Genomic DNA, 17,482 nt, shown 5'->3' on the forward strand with positions numbered 1-17,482 from the left:
TCATACTGTACTTAAAAAAAGTAAAAAATGCTGAGTTCCACTTAGGTCTTATCGATGTCGATACATTGTAGTATGCTAACGCAGAAGGAAGACACGTAAACTTGAAAAGTTGAACGCGAACTCGAACGCGCTTGCGGTGCAAGGCCATTAGTGAGAGATCCATTTCACTTGGTGATGTAACAAAGCACACAAGGCTTGTAAAAAAATTAAATTCCAGACACAACACTTTGCAGTCCATTTAACTGCAGGCCATGCTAATCTTCATACCCATTTGCCGTGGCATTATCGGCTATTTTGTTGTTTGTGACATAAACACGAGTCTAAAACAAGCAATGATAAACTTTTACATCTCTTGTGTATTTCTTTATGAGCAAGTGAAGTCAATATGCCACTAGGCAGGATCGGTCTGCGATCATTGTCATCACATTGTCACATTGTAGAATATAAGAAACCAGCTGCGGTGCGAAGACGGCCAGTTGTTTGAAAGAGAGCCAAATACATGGCTGTTAGAAACAAGGGTGCCAGTCTGCATTAGCGCTGCTAGTGCTCACATGTCGCCGTTTGAGGCAAATTGAACGAAATCAAATTTGTGTTAGACGACTCTGGCTTAGAGCTCTGTCTCTTTCCTCATGACAGCAATGAGCGCAGTGATGGATTGCCGTCCTTTCACGCGAGCATGTGTGGAAGTGTTTAAAGTGTCTGTGTGTGAGTGTGGGTGTGGGTGAAAAAAGACAGAGAGAGAGAGCAAAGAAGGAAGGTGGCACTTTTCTCATGAATGTGAGTGGTTAAATGAAGATCACTTTGGGAAACAATTTAATAGAATGTTTTGCTTTGGGGGCATGCATTTTTATGCGCTCAGAAGGTGCAGCATATTTTATGCATTTGTCCAATTTACCATTTAATTGCAGAAAGACCCACTTTTATCCCTGTGCTTATTCCGGCTAGGGCGCATGTGAGTGTGAGAGGAAAAGAGCTTTGTGGAGGCTGGAGAAAAGCCCAATAGACCCAACTGCTACTGACACTTAACCAACACACAGAACTGGAAAAGGTCCAAGGCTACAACATCAGCCAAACTCCTAATTATCTCAGAAAGTGCTCTGGCTTTGTGTGTGTGTGTGTGTGTGTGTGTGTGTGTGTGTGTGTGTGTGTGTGTGTGTGTGTGTGTGTGTGTGTGTGTGTGTGTGTGTGTGTGTGCGTGCGTGCGTGCGTGCGTGTGTGTGTGTGTGTGTGTGTGTGTGTGTGTGTGTGTGTGTAAGCGTGTGTTTTCATTGGAGAAAGGAGCTCAAACCAGTCGAGAAGGTTAGATGGATGGGGAATGTGCAGTCAAGAGAGTGATCCCCTCCGAATACTCATTCTTCATTTTAGCGTTGAACTATTGATTTTGTCATTTCACTCGGCCTTGAATAATCTCTTCAATACTAATTTGATGAAGGCCTCCACTGCATTTGAAAGGATGGTCATTCTTTTGCCATGCTATCTAAATCACCCAAATGGAGCCGAATAACTGGAAATTGATTGAAATGGTCGCGTCAAAGAGCAAAGTAGGTGGCTAATCAATCAACCAAAGTCCAAGCTGTCTGTTTTTATTGCCATTCTACTGTATGAGCAAAGTCACAGTCTCCATATGCATGAAAGATCCGTCAATTAATCGCTGAAATTTTTGAACATTAAAGAGAGCAAATATCAGGGGTTAGACCAGGGGTGGGCACTCCTGGTCCTGGAGAGCTACCCTCCTGCATGTTTTCCAAGTCTTCCAGTTACAATACACCTGATTCAAATAATCAGATAATCACCAAGCTCTCCGGAAGCCTTACATTGAGCCTGCTCATTTGAATCAGGTGTGTCGCAACAAGGAGACTTGGAAAACATGCAGGAGGGTGGCTCTCCAGGACCAGGAGTGCCCACCCCTGGGTTAGCCTCTACAAATTAGAATCTTGAGACCTCAAAAATGTCCGCTAATAAAAAGGGTCATACTGTATTGTGGTTTACACACTGTCTGTACAAATAGTCATCAAGCAAGTAGTCTTACCCTACCCACCCCGCCACGGTTTGCAAGGTGGTGATGGATCCCAAAAAAACAGGCAGGAGTGAGCAGCACGGTGTAATTGACAAATTGTATATATAAAGTCAGCATGAACAAAATCTAACAGGGGTGAAGCAAACGCAAACAATGACCTGACAACGAATGGACGTGCCGGGAGTCCTTTTAACTGCCACTGATTGGAACGACCAACACTTGTGCAGGTGCAGACGGGGCCAAGAGCGCCACCCGTTGGTCGCCAACCAGATCGTTACAACCCCACTTGGAATTGGGGATTTTTAACATGTCACATTTTAAAATAACTCCTGGGAATGGTTTGGCATTGTAAAAACAATCAATACAAATACAAAATGTCTGTCCAATATGCCTTTATGAGGAAGGTGTGAACCACATTGTCAGAATTGGATTTTGCTCAACAGTGAGCTTGATTTGCAACAGTGAACTTCATTTGCTACAACACTAATCCCAACATGGAAGGAAAAAAACACAAATAAATCGCCTAATTCATTATGACGTTTGAATTCTGTTCAGTTCACCAAGGTTGAATTTGGGAACATTTAGGCTAAATGAAAAAAAAGAGAGGGAAACAATAAATTAAGGACACCCCCGCCAATAGTGATTGCTTGTCTCTGCCCTGACAAGATGAAAGATCAGTTTGAAAAAAATAGAGGAAAACATGTTTTTAACCATTTTATTTTATTGTTTGCATAAATTTGTTTGTTTGTAAATCTGAGGATGTGAGTTTGACAACCGGCATCTTTGAGGCATTGCTCTCTTAGACTTCTTTGGCACAAAATGAGATCTTGAGCTGATTTGTTTATTACTGTGACCTTTGCATTTGCAAAAGCCTTGTATTCCCTTTGTGCACACTTAGACTAGCTAAAACCATTTAAGGCCACGTTTGCCGCACATACTGACATTTGTTAAGACTATGTCTCTCCCTGTCTGGGAGTGACAGAGTGAAAAAAGTATGGGAAATCATTTTGGACAAGTAAAATGTTCATTCACATCTCGTATCATCCTGGTGTTGATCTTTCTTGTGATTAAAATATATTAGGAGTTGACTCACAATCTTATCTGGCCATTCAGAATATTGATATTATTAAAGGTGAAAGAAGTTTAGGCGCAGCATTTCAGTTTGACTTTTGATTCGTCCGCCAGTTGAGCAATACACTACAGGTGGAAAATATTGATTGGGCCAGAAACGTACACTGCTCTGTAGTGTCAACCTATTATTTCAAACAATTCCATTCATTGTAGCACATTTAAAAGGAGCATCAACCCGAACCAACGTAATATTTGTCAAAGGCTTCCTTGGGTATTCCGTTGTCTTGAAATGCTGAGCATTAATGTTTTCCTCAGAATTCATTTTCATTTTCAGTGCAGGGGAAATGGATCTTATTTTAACATTTATAAGAAAAGAATACTCCCTCCGCACTCCCAAAAACAAGCAATGCCTTCAGTTTTACTACTGGGTTTTGTTTGGCCTATTGCTAATTTCTGCTGTAGCCACATATGGTCACCTCACACTATGTTGTTGGCAGGAGCCTTCCTTCTAACTGTTCAACATGTTTTAATAATAATAATAACAATACATTTCATTTATAGGCGCCTTACAAAACTCTCAAGGTCACTTTACAGTCACAGGATAACATCAGCATAGTTATCAAATACATTTAGTGATTCCCTGAAAAAGGCATGAAGCATAGGAGTGTAACTTTATGGATAATTCATATATTCTGACACATCAACATGAGTAGTCAGGATCAAATCATGTTCTACACAACTGCAATATTTTAAGATTTGCTTTGATAAATTGTAAAATGTTCCATGTTGCAGCAGTGCCTGCAGTAATTGTCCTGGGACACTGGGATACAAAATTAAAAAGTGAGCATACATGCAAAAGGGCAAAAATGTTACTTCAAGGCAATTTTGATTAAACATCATCTCTGTAGGATTCTTTTAGAGTGACAAGTGTGGCACGATCCATTTCAACTTTCTCCAATTTGACAGACGTGACATTTCAAAAGCAACGTGATAGGAATTACTGCTTTATTGAGGAACTGCATATGTCAATCCAGTTGGATGAATCCGATGACAGAATAAATAGTTTACAGTACATGTAGTTTGTGTTCCGAGCCCCCCCAAAAAACTATTTTAATTTTAAGTGACCGGATTCTTTCCGTTGCATCATCCATGACATTGCTTTGTGGTGCCTTGTCATGTTGCCCTATTTCAGGAGGACGGTGCCTATAAAGTTATGTAAAAATGAGGCTTGATTGTTATATCTACAAATCACCAGTTTTTGCTCTAAAAATTCATAGCACCATCTGTGCTGGGATGTCTCTAGCACAATGGCTTTTGACCTGGCTTTGATTGAACACAGTGGTTCAGTGAGTCGGTCTCAGGGGTTAAACGGAACCTATGCCATGGAGGGTTAAACCCACACAAGTGACTCAACATGTTAATAAGTTATGATATGCCTACTTGGCCATCATTGGCTTCAGATGATCACATGACAGTTGTGTTTCAAACAGTGCTATGATACATTTAGTTCGCTAAGTAGTCAATGTGTGACTGACGTGATAGTATAATGTACAGTATAAAACAAATAAAGTACAGTTATCTCTTGAAATGTTATTTACCTTTTTCAGTTTTTAATGAATGTTTTCTGTTAATTATCTTGAATCTATAATATATTTTAATGTTTAATCCATGTTGACAGTCAAATTAACATGTCCTGTTTTATTATACTGTACTTAAACAGACAGGCACAAACAACATAAAAACATACGCGTTCAGAACATGCACATGCATATTTACTTACACATATGTATGTTAACATTAGGATTAAATAAAACAGTCTGTCAACATTTCTAGAGGATGTAGCAAATATCAGGGGAATATAATTTGCAGACTGGAAAAACAATTACAGCTATTCACACGGGGGTACCTCTACTTGCCTTGTCATGCAGTTGACAGGTCCAAGCAGTCTCCCACATATCTGCACATACAATTGCGTGACCCAGAGGGGATGAAGGTAAGGCGCGAGTCACTTGACAACACCACATGTCGACGGAGTTGTGTCAGCAGGGGAAATGAAACAATAAGGGTTGTTGACCCACTGTTATTTACTATGAACAATGCTTTAGAAAATCAATGGCTATTAAGAGTGTACATGCATTGCCTGGGGAGGATGGCCACCGGATGCACCAATGCATCAAATACGACATCCTTGGGGTCTATTAAGCAAGAATAGTGCGGAAAAACCTGTTCAAATGTGTTTATGATATGGCTACACCTATAAATAAGGATCTTTACTGGGATGAATAAGAGTAAGTATGGGATACGCAGACGTAGCATGTTGCACGCGCACACACACACACACGCGCACACCTAGACGAAAACACAGCATCATCCATATATATGGGTTGGGGTGGGGGGGACTCACCCTCCATTTGATTGCATAGCAGAGACAGCGTATGACTTATGAACTGAGAGAACAATTGTTTGATTACTGATTATGATTGCTTTGTCTCAGTTTTACCATTTTCGTTTCCATGCTCGTTGGACACACAGTTTATTCTCTCTGCAGGACTCAATTTATCATTTTACTCTCAATAACAAGCTCACTGACGAGTTGCAGATATATCCTATACACAGTTGATTTATCTGCCTACTGCCTCTGGACACTTAGTGATACTTGAACACAGGCACACCCACAAGGGCATGCTGGCGTGTGCACATACATGCACGCACACATACATGCCACAAAACCATATTTAAGGACAAAATGTATGCCGTCCTCAATATGCAAAATACCACGAAGACAACAAGTCGGGCTGTAGGATCACCTGACCGAGAATTTCCGAATGAAGTGATAATCACAAAACAATTTCAGTCATAATTTACTATCAAAATATATTCTTTAAAACCCAGCAGAAGAAATTCCAGTGTATGGCAATTTAGCAAACAAAAGTGATTTCTTAAAAAGGTTCAACGAAGCAACCTGGCTTTCCGATGCTCTGATAATCTAGAATCAGAGCTGTTTGCCACCCAATGAAATGTAATCCACTTCACCATCACTGTCATCTCCTTGACAACCATGGTCGAGTTTGCGAAGAATCCTGACAGAGTGATTTACACCACTCTTTCCTCTGGAGTTGTGGTAAAGGGATGGATATTCCAGTGGAAGGAAACATGGCTGGTTTGCTTATAAATATGTTAATTTTGCTGCAGGCTGTTGAGGAGGTAAACTAGCCCTGATAGTAGGAAGATCTTAGAATTGTACATGAGATAAAAAGTGGGAGAGGATGATGACTGTTCAGATAAGGACAGTCACGTATGTGCGGCTACAATGTACATAAGCACGACACCAGAACAGAAGAGTGGATATTTTTGATTGTATACAAAATACATGGCCGCTATCATAATGCAGTATCCCGAGGTTTGGCCGTTTACCCGCTCTGTGGTATTAAATGTAAAGGAGCAATGATTCTTCACATGACTTCCTCCACAGCCTTCAACTTCTGGATGGCTTAATGAAGAAATCCACCGAAGGAGAATGTGGGCTCATTGACAATAAGCCACAGTATAAAATGTTATCAACTCGAGAAAGGCTGGACACTGTGGGGAATGGGGGGACATTTAGTGTTCCATTGTAACACCAGTTCTTCTCTAAACTTATCAGCAACGGTGGTCCTCACTCCTTATCTGGAGTTATCCGGGCCTCACAAAACCATTGAAACAGGAATGTGTGTGAGAGTGTGTGTGTGTGTGTGTGTGTGTGTGTGTGGTTGCGGACAGGGACCGGTTGGAAGGGTGGGGGCTCAGGTTCCCACTTCAAATTCAAAAGAACATAGCATCACTAAGGTAGTCCATGTTCAGTGCTTTAAGCTCACTCAACATTTTGCCCCTTTGTATTTTAAGGTAACATGCAAGGACGGGAGCCAGACTGCCTTTTTTCAGACTTGCTCCCCTTGCTCCAAGAAGCCATTGATTTCTCTTTTCTTTCTCTCTTTCAGTCCTGCCCTCCATATGAGTGCTGGCCAAGCAGTTGGTGCTTGGCACAAAAACATAATTATGAAAATGGACCTCTGGGTTGTTTGGTTTAATCTATTCGTAGAGTGCCCCGGTCCAATGCAACAGGGGCTATTCAAATTGGTTGCAAAGAATCGACATTGGCACAGTGCATTCAAAAGGGCGGTTACATCTGTCACCATCTCAAACATTCCTGGTCCAAATGATCAGAAATACACCCAGCTCGGTGCGGCCTGACGATTTGTTGTGCACGTGCATTCACATCATCTTGTCAAATACTGAAGGCCATCCATTTTACACTGTAAACTGAGACAGCAATTCACCACTCCTCCACTTACACTTCAATGGGCAGTCAAACCAAAATGGCATTAACATTTTTCAACATAGTCAAAAAATAGGGTTATCCGAGCATTCATTTTGCGTTTACTTGCAAAATTAAAAATCATCCAAAAAATAACAATAACATAAAATAGAATAAAATAGTGACATACACCTAGCTACCACCACCTTCGCAGCAACTACAATAATAAAACATAACAGCATAATGTTTTTTTCTGTATTATTTTTTTAAATCTTCCATTAAATCACAAACAATTAAATGGTCTTCCGTTGGATGGCATATGGTCCAATCAACCTGTCTGACTAACAGCTTTCATTTCTTTTAGTATTCGTACATTTTAAATATTTTTTAAATTATTTTAAACTTAATTTTCTTGGATGTTTAAGCGTTGACAGTTTATTATGTTATAATCATTCTCCCAAATATATGCTTAAAATATTCCCTCTTATATGATGCACTCATTGATGTACATATTTGGATATTTTTCCAAAGAGAGATATCTGGTGGATGAATTATATTATGAATGAATTATCCATTTTCTATATGCTGTCAGCACACCGGTTTCGTTGTCAATCTTGGCACTCAAAACATATATTTGGTGATGTTAGCCAGTCTCTTTAAATACCTGGCATGCTAAGTGAATGTTTGAAAAAACAGGCAATAAATTAGAGCTGGAAGACTAATTACATTTTAAATATACTATAATGGCAATAACACCAAACATGAATTGCTAATCGCAAAGGCTTCAATTTGACTAACGATTGGAAGCGGAGCGGACGTGAGACAGAGGAGTTGAGAGTAGCTCTGTAATTAAAGCCTGCCGTCTTAGGTGCGCATACATTTGGGTGAATTTTCCATCTCATGAGACCTTGAGGCGACTATCTAACATGTTTGAAAAAAAAGAACAAACTTTAAGAGTATTTAGTGTTGTTTCAGTTGCCACCAGACAGCATGTTGACAGGTGTGGCATTGTGTGCTTGATAAATAGGCGTGTCGCTGCAGTCAACGTGTGAGTCTCTATGGCTTTCTGATGTGTGTTACCCATGAAAAATAAAAGGGTTTACATAGATCAACATGCTTCTCCTTCTTTTGCTTCCGGCTTTTCCCTTGAGGGGTCGGCGCAGCGATCTACATGCTTCTGATGACCTTGAAAGTTTTGAAAGGTGCTTAGAAATAAAATGTATTATTATTATTATAAAAAAATACACGCACGCGCACACACACACACACACACACACACACACTCACACATACATACACAAACAAAGGCACACACGGACATGATAGCATGCGTCCGACTGAAGAGTAAACAAACAAAAAGGCCTGATTTGGAAATGGAAGCACCCCACTCGGATGTCAGCTGTTACATATGACCCCTTCCAGGGACAGTGGTTACGACAGTGGACAGCTTCCCATGTTATCTGGTGACAAGGATGCATAAAAAGTTGGGTGTAACCGATGCAGCTGAAGACAGATAAAATGATGTTCCTCCTCACTTAATTGATGAGGCGTTGCTGCCATCCCTTGTAGTGCCTGCTGGTTCTTTAGCCATTTTGGAAATGGAAGATGTGATGTCGTGCGAGCAAGGATAATATTGCTTTTTCATACTTAAAACATGTCTGATGTGGCTGACGGGAGATAGCTATGTTTCTTTTTTTTTCTAAAATGTCCTGAAACGGAGATGACCGAAAATTGTCAAAGGCAATCAACATTGCAATGAGAACCTATGTGGAGAGGCTTAAAAACATTTCTCGGCTAACGACTCCGCATCGATGTGGAGTGGCCTAAAAGCACACAAACTCTCGGTCACCATGACCCAAGCAGTGAACAATAAGTGTCTGACTGATGAACTAAACATGTCTGTGGAGTTTTGAACGCCTTATGTTGAACCAGCGAATGAACATCACCAGACCCCTCCTGGACCATCTTCAGTTTGTCTACCGGGCAAACAGGTCTGTGGAGGATGCAGTCAATATAGGGATGGACTACATCATCAAGCACCTCAACAATACAGGGACCTACGCAAGGATCCTGTTTGTGGATTTCAGTTCTGCATTCAACACCATCATCTCGAAACTCCTCACGCCTAAACGTCTCCAGCTCTGTGTGTCCCCTGCGATCTGCCAGTGGATCCTCAGCTTCCTGGGATCCATTGGTCTGATTCTAATTCTGATTATTTGTTTGGTGTTTAAGAAGATGGGTCCCCTTGATGACGTAGTTAATTGACAACAAACATTGGATATGCTTTCCTGCCACTGTTTAGCCACACAAGTGTTAGATCAGGGGTGCTCAATACGACGCTCACGATCGACCAGTTGATCTCAAAGGTACTATTGGTAGATCGCATAAAAAAGGGATGTGGCATTCTCATGAACTGACACTATACAAATAAAGTTGAGTTGTTTTGGAAAAAAAAAGACATCAGCCTATCAGCCAACACTTTACTTAATCCATACACCAGACAACCAGTCAGATGACTCTCATTATTAGGTACATTGTGCGTGCTCAAACAACGACCCTGAGCGTTACAGTTAACAAGCTAGTCATTAGTTACATTCTAATTCTTCAGTTGTTTTTTTTTTAACTCTTAAACATAAGATGGGGTATAAAAATGAATGGGGGAGCTGGACCAAGTAAGATGAAAAATAGTATCACTTTCATATGGAATGGCAATAGGACTTTTTTTTCCCTCAAAGTGCACGTGTCTCGTCTGCCAGTTATTGGTTATACATCAACATAAGTTGCCAGAATCCTCAATAAATATAATGGGTAGATCCTTTTGACTTGATCATTGCAAAAGTATCTCCCAAAAAGCAACCCTTCATTAAATCCTAAACATATTTTGAATAAATCAAATACAAAATATTTGCCTGGGGGTCAAAACAGCTTGGGAAACACAGCAAGAGCCTCCATTGAATTTTTCATGAAAAGCAGATCAAAATACATGCGCGTTTGCTTATTTTGGATAGGGATGTTATGGGTCCAAAATAATTCTGTAGGTTTCCCTAATTAAGTGTCTACACCACAGAATACAATTGGTAAAGTTTCAGCCTTCTTCTGTCTTTTTCCAAGTGGGCTTGATGGTAGCTGATCCAAGGACCATGCCTGATCTCCTACAAAATGCGAACACGGCAAGACCTTGACATTTCTCCATGTCACATCCTTCTGCCTTCTCACATCAATCTCATGCAGAAGAAAAGCATGATTAGTCCTGCCGCATAATAGATGCATGCAGTGAGAAAGGTCAGCAGTTGTCAGACCTTAATGTCTAACCTTTAACATGGGGGATGGGAGTGGGAAGATGAAATTAAATGACCGGTGGGAATCACGTTTTGGAACACTGAGTATTTACGTACATTAATCAATAAATTTTACATTTTACATCGGCACTTGGAACACGGCAGGTGAAACGCAAAGATCTTGGAGTGCAAAAACGACCTTATAAACGACAAGATTCCAGATTGCTTGTCTAATACAAGCCGTGTATCCATTAAAGCAACAGAGTGGCAATGGAGGTACATTGTCTGAATACTTGTTACCATCAAGGTGAGAACATGCACGTTAGAATGGGTACCACATTTCTAGAAGAGACTACCCTCACTCGCTTAAAAGTACAGATAAGACAGTCTGCATCATCAAATAGTTGGCATTCGCATATGAATAGTACGGCTTGTGTTTCGATTTCTGAAATAATCTTTTTAATCCAATGAGGGAAAAAAACAAAATTAAGGCAGCCTGTGAGCCAGCGGTTAGCATGTCAATCTTACGCACTGTAAGATTGACATGCTGATTGATCAACACTAATTGCATCTAAACAATGCGCATTTTGGTAAATTAATTAATTGTTGTGCCCATCCCTCTTAAAGATAAAGAAAACATAACAAATTTTCATAGATATCACAATTGTTCCTGAGAGATACAACTAACATTAAGGAATGCCCTTCCATACTTATTTGTCATGTCTTTGTCTATGATGATACTAGTGCAGTATCTTCTATCGGTGACAAATTCCTTGTGTATTCTACACATATAAAGATTATTCTGATTCCCAACAGACGATACACAAACAACCCGAGTCTAAGGTGATTTTCTTGCAATGCCAGATAAGTGACGACTCCATCAGATATGTTGTTGCAATCTCTGGTTTCTGCCATCAGAAGATTAAAAAAAAACATAATTTGGGTGACTTCCTTTGTGGTGATGATGCACTCTATAAAATGTAAATAATACATGCGGAACTTTGACGTACTGTACCATAAAGAAGTCGGAGGTGGGAGAGTGTTCGAACCATTGTTCCTTTGGGAGTCATGCTTGAATATTTCCAGAGTAAATACGACTTTCAATCCTCACTTTCCACCTTGAAAAAGCTGTTTGGTATGGAGTACCCATTAAAACATAAAGCCTTTATCGGAAACAGTGGTGAATGCTTCTGCCTTATGACCAGCCGGGACCCAGCCTGCAGCATTTAAGGCTATTTCCATAACACATATAAAACAGAAGGCAAGGCTGTAGGAGTCGCGATCAGGGCAGTTTCACAGCTGCCATCCCAAGAGTGTTGTTACTGCACTGGGTAATTGGATATTCAAAACCAGGCCTTCTCTAGAACCCATATTGACACCAAGCTGCAGCTATAATCGCGGTGCTGATCATATTTATCATATTCATGATGGAGAAGCATCAGGCAACGATTATTTATGGGTTCCAGTATGAACAGGGGGATAGGATATGCTGAACATATTTCTGATTAGCAGTTCAAAGAATAGGCATTGTGACTCACAATGATCATACCAATGATTTGTCAATTCATTTAAACACATCTCATCAATAAACTAAATCAATAAAAAGAGAGTGAGTGTCCCAACAATATAGAAATACTGCCACTACTAATACTACAACTAATACTGCTAAGAAGATATCGATGAGTACTGACGGAACAAAATTTGCAGTATTAAAATGAAACAGCATAACTCATGTCCTAATGTGAAAGGTACTGAGAAAACAAACAACAATTTTGGAAATTGGAAATTTTGAAAAAACAAACACACAAATAAATAAATAACTAAATAAATAACTAAATAAATAAATAAATGCAAACACATGATTACATGAACAATTAAATCAATAAAATCAGCAATCTGATTTACCCTATATTAGGTTCCACAAAATTCAGACAGTAAAGGGTTAAAAAATGAATAAGGAAGTCAAAAGCCATTAATAAATGTCCTTGAGATTTTTGAAAGGTGCTTAGAAATTAAATGTATTATTATTATTATGATTATTTAGAATTAATGGCCCTCAAAATGTACTTTGATCCAAGTTTATTTTGATTGATGAACAGCCATGCGTGAGCATGAGCAATAAAATTCCACAAAAATTTTTTGGGTAGCTTTAACAGGTGAGGTTCGTTTTTTAAACAACCTGCCGAATACGAGTATAATTGACAGCGTAATTTTGAGGTGACCGTATCCACAAGGCTTATTCTTACATTCAAATTGGTAACTATACCGTTTTAGTATTTTTTTTATTCTCAAACATAATTCTAGAATGGAGAGAATTACACTTTTCTTACTCAAGGGCTGAAGTCAAGGAGAGCTGAATTTTGGAGTATATAACCCCTTTCCCTCGATTTAAGGGGTGAGTGGACATACGCTGGTTGTGCTTTTGGCTACTTTCTTTACTGCTGACATGCGACATGAACACACAAAATTGTGCAGATGCTTCCTCACTCATTTGCCTTTTTAAAAGGGGTCATACACATACATAATACATTATAGAACATGTGATGGTTACAATAACTAAGGTTGGAAGCAGTATATATCTTTGAAATATGATTCATCGCAAGAGCAACAAGTCCTTCCATAAAACAGGAAACAAAACATTTGGAAATGGTGAAGCAATTAATAACCGGAGACAGCAGTCTCTGCTGTTGTGCGAAATTCGTCCTCCATATTTGCACTTAATAGGCCATTCCTAACATTAGAAATATTTCACTGGACCAATAATTGACTTAAACACAGAAAGAGATGTTTTGACTTTAGATGCTGCAGAACATTTTCAAAGCACTTTATTTTTAAAGGACAATAATAGCAAATCTAAAATGTACGCATAATAAAAACTTAATGGACATGGTAATGTTGATACACTGCATTTTCATCTAAAAAATGTAATACAAAAATACAAACATCCTTACATCCATTAGCTGAGCAAAATTTACAAAATGTGGTTGTGTTTTGGATTGAGATGACAATATAGATGTTATTATGTTAAGGGCTATGTTCACTGCACAGCTCAATTCTTTTTTTTTTTAATCTGAACTGGCAGGCTTTTTTATTTGTGGGTATAAATCGGGCACAGACATCTGGAAACGAGTGCTTTTGAGACTATGGACAATCGTCTATGAATCTGTAAAGTTCTTGTGAGTAACATTATATCATTTTATATTTACATTTAATCGACCAAAAAACTAGCTTGCTAAAATAATGTGATATTTCCATCAATCTCAACGTCACATTGTTGATTAACACAGCAAATCATGTCAACGATAAATTGGAAAGGATCATCTCACATTTAAACATTCCTTTAGAATGACCAATAAGTCTCTATGGAAACTCAATTACAGACAACGGGTAGTTAAACCAAGACATACTTATCATCGCAGATAGTTTAGTTTATTTTTTCGCCTCACACATTAACTTGAGCATAGAGTACATAATTGGATGTTAGTATGCACTCGCTTGGCTTCAGATTTGGTTTAAGAGCATCTGAACAATCAAACAAACAACCGGGATTAGCGAAACATCAATATTATTTTGTACCCATGTATAGGGTTAAATGCAACTGTGGCTGTTAGTGATAGTCATATACATTTCTTTATCATTCCAGTTTTTGGTTTTCATTTTATTTTGGCTCTCGATTAACCACTGTAAAGTATTTAGTGACTTGGACAACTTTTTCCCCAACACAAGGTAGTTTGATATATGTTAAAAGGTACAACGTCTTAGGACGGGCTCATATAACTGCTTCAAACCATTACACTTTAGCTGTAATAAACTATCTGGCACAGCCCCCCCCCCACCCTCCTTCACTCAATTAATCAGCAGTGGGCAGCGCCTGACATCCTGAGCTTGCGATATTCTGCATTGGTACCGTGCTAAAAAAGCTGTAGCTCTAATTAAGAGGGATGATCTATTTTCCATAATGAGAATTGATAGCTTTTCTTCTGCACGACCAACCATTTTCTATCTTTCTCTCATTCTTTTCAAATGAAGATCTCTCTTGCTTGTTCTCTTAACACAGACACGCTTCAGAGATGTAACGTAGAAAAAGGACTAAATGTAGCACTTTGTGATTAATGGGCCTAATTTTCAGACGATTTGATTTGATGGTGACAGCCCACTTCACCTCAAAAGCCTTTTGACTATATCAGATTGAGGCACGCGTGAAAGAATAAAAATGCTCACAGGCAACTGCTTCACTATATTTTCCTGGTCACATGCTGGGACTTTATCAGCTGCGTTACATCAAATGTGGGCTTTGAAGAAATAATAACAACAACAATCACTTATAAAATAAATTCATACATTCATACATTAATAATAACACACCACCACCACAAACAGCAACCACAACAACAATAATAATAATAATAATAATAATAATAATAATAATAATGACTCTACTATTAAATATAGTATAATCAATTGGCAGACCATGCATTTAATCCTAGCCTTTCAGTAAGGACTCTATCCACTTCTTGAAGTAACCCACCGCTGGATGTTAATTTTCCTTCATTCTATTAGGCAGTGTGGATAAACACCCATCCATTATATGAACTCCTTTATCCTCATGAGGTTCATGGGCATACTGGAGCTTAGTGCAAATGTCAATTGCGTTCGATTCCCGGAAAAACAAACACTTAAACCAAGTACCCTGTACTGTATTTTCCGGTGTAAAAGGCGCACCAGACTAGGAGCCGCACACCCAATGAATGGTGTATTTAACGTTTTCCATATATAAGGTGCACCGCACTACATAGCGCGCCTTCAATGAATACCATGTTAATAAAAATACATATGTCAGTATGAAATAGAGGCTGGCGTTACATTTTATATATCCCAGCATTGACCGCATACTACTTTTTCTGCAGGGGGAAATGGAGTCGGTGGCTCTTGCCGGTAGTTGCGAGACCTGTTGTGGCTCAATATTACTTCACATACAAGGTGCCTTGTCATCTTTTGAAGAAAATGAAGGCTTTTGGGTGCGTCTTATACACTGGAAAATACAGTAATAGTCGTGTTCTGTATGCCGCCAAATTGGACATTTTTGGACCAGATCAAATAACGAGAACGTACGTGTTGAATGCTGTAACACGCTACTGTTTATTTTGGATTTGTGACAACATATTGCTCCAATTTAACAGCACTCCTCACCATGTCTTCTTTCATCTGTTCCTTTGAGCCATTTCATGACTTAATGAATGGAAACTGACACTGATTGTCATCAAAATGTATGGGCACATGTATCTGCATATCCTAATCATGTTCTGAAAATGTAAAAAAAAAAAAAACATGGATTATAAGAACCTCACAAGGTACAAAGCGTTGCAGTCCTTCAGGACAGCTATCTAAGTTATGTCAATAATTGACAGCGCCATAAGTTGTTTCTATCGTGTAGTAGACCACTAAACTAAAGTCCAAAATGAACCGTGTCATAGGACACAAAGCGTTTCGGTGATTCCGTGAATTGGTTAAACACGTCCACTGTGGCAGTGTACATTTTGTGTCATTATTTTGATACAGATACTATTGACATTTGCTCAATTGATATAATAGATTGAAAACATACACATATTCCGTGTGATGTAAAACATCACACTACAAAGTCCAGCTTTTCAGGAGAAATTTGAAAAAAAAAATGTCCTCTTCCCTCAGCGATTGTGGTTTAAGAAAAAAAATCCAATAAAGCGTTTAGATCGTAACTGATGTGTTCTGTTAATCTAACATGGCTGTATGAACAATGAGAGGACACAAAGGAAGTCTTTGTATGGCAGAAAGCTTGTGTCATGATCTGGTTAGCGACCAACGGGTGGCGCTGTTCGCCCTGCCTGCAGCCGCGCAGGTGTTGGTCGTTCCAATCAGTGGCAGTCAAAAGGACTCCCGGCACAACCATTCAGTGTCGGGTCATTGCATTGTGCAGTGCATTGTGTATGCATTGTATGCTGTGCGTGTGTTTTCTGCACCCTGTCAAGTTTGTTTCATCTTGGCAGACTTTTACTCTTGGTTTTCTTTGATACTTTGTATTTTTCTGTTCAGATGATTTTGATGTTTTAGATTTTGTTCCTGCTGACTTTATTTCAATACAACCTGCTGCTCCCGCCTGCCTGCTTATTTTGGGATCTACAACCGCCATCACCACCTTGCAAACTGTGACAGCTGGCCCTATGTGGGAAATCTGAAAGCTGTGTTCAATTGCGTATCTACCTTGCTTGTTTGTTCGATGTCTTATCTCTGATGCCATTACTTTTATTTAATGTTTTCCAGCAACATGTTTTTGTTATACTATTTGTTTTATCCATTACCTCACCTCCATCCCACTTTTTTTTGAGCAAGCACAATACTATTAGTTACAATGCATCGCTGTATCGATAAAAGAAAAAAAAACTTTCCAAATCTTCCGCATCATGAAAGCCGATGAAGAAGCAACATGCAGAGTGCCTAAATTAGACATCTTGTAAAACAGTGAGCCGATACTATAATCTCGAAGCCTCCCATGAGTGTCACAACATCCAAAGCTTTGAATACAAAGGCAGCTCCTCTATGTGGCTGTACAAGTTCCTCCTGATGCTGTGTAAACACGCTGCTGCTGTTTGCCACTTATTTAGCGCATGTTAATATTACATGAGAAAGGGGAGTCCTTTGATGATGTAAGTGAACACTCAAACTAGGGCTTTTCTCTTCAGGGGAGAGGGAAACAGCCCTTAGAGAAGGCCTTTGGGAATTTACTTCACTTCTGAATTCAGAATGGAAGGAATTTACCATGAAAAGAACTGCTCCTGTTGTTGT

General features: G+C 39.3%; 1 protein-coding gene across 1 annotated transcript in view; it reads right to left on the bottom strand.

The window, feature by feature from the left end:
- The window catches only part of ctnna2 (catenin alpha 2), a 178,538-nt gene that overhangs the window by 35,208 nt on the left and 125,848 nt on the right, over nt 1-17,482 (bottom strand). The window lies entirely within an intron of this gene.

Source organism: Hippocampus bargibanti, linkage group LG10 (genome assembly GCF_051943395.1).
Source record: "Hippocampus bargibanti isolate YZ-2025 linkage group LG10, ASM5194339v1, whole genome shotgun sequence".
In the NCBI taxonomy this organism is placed as follows: Eukaryota; Metazoa; Chordata; class Actinopteri; order Syngnathiformes; family Syngnathidae; genus Hippocampus; species Hippocampus bargibanti.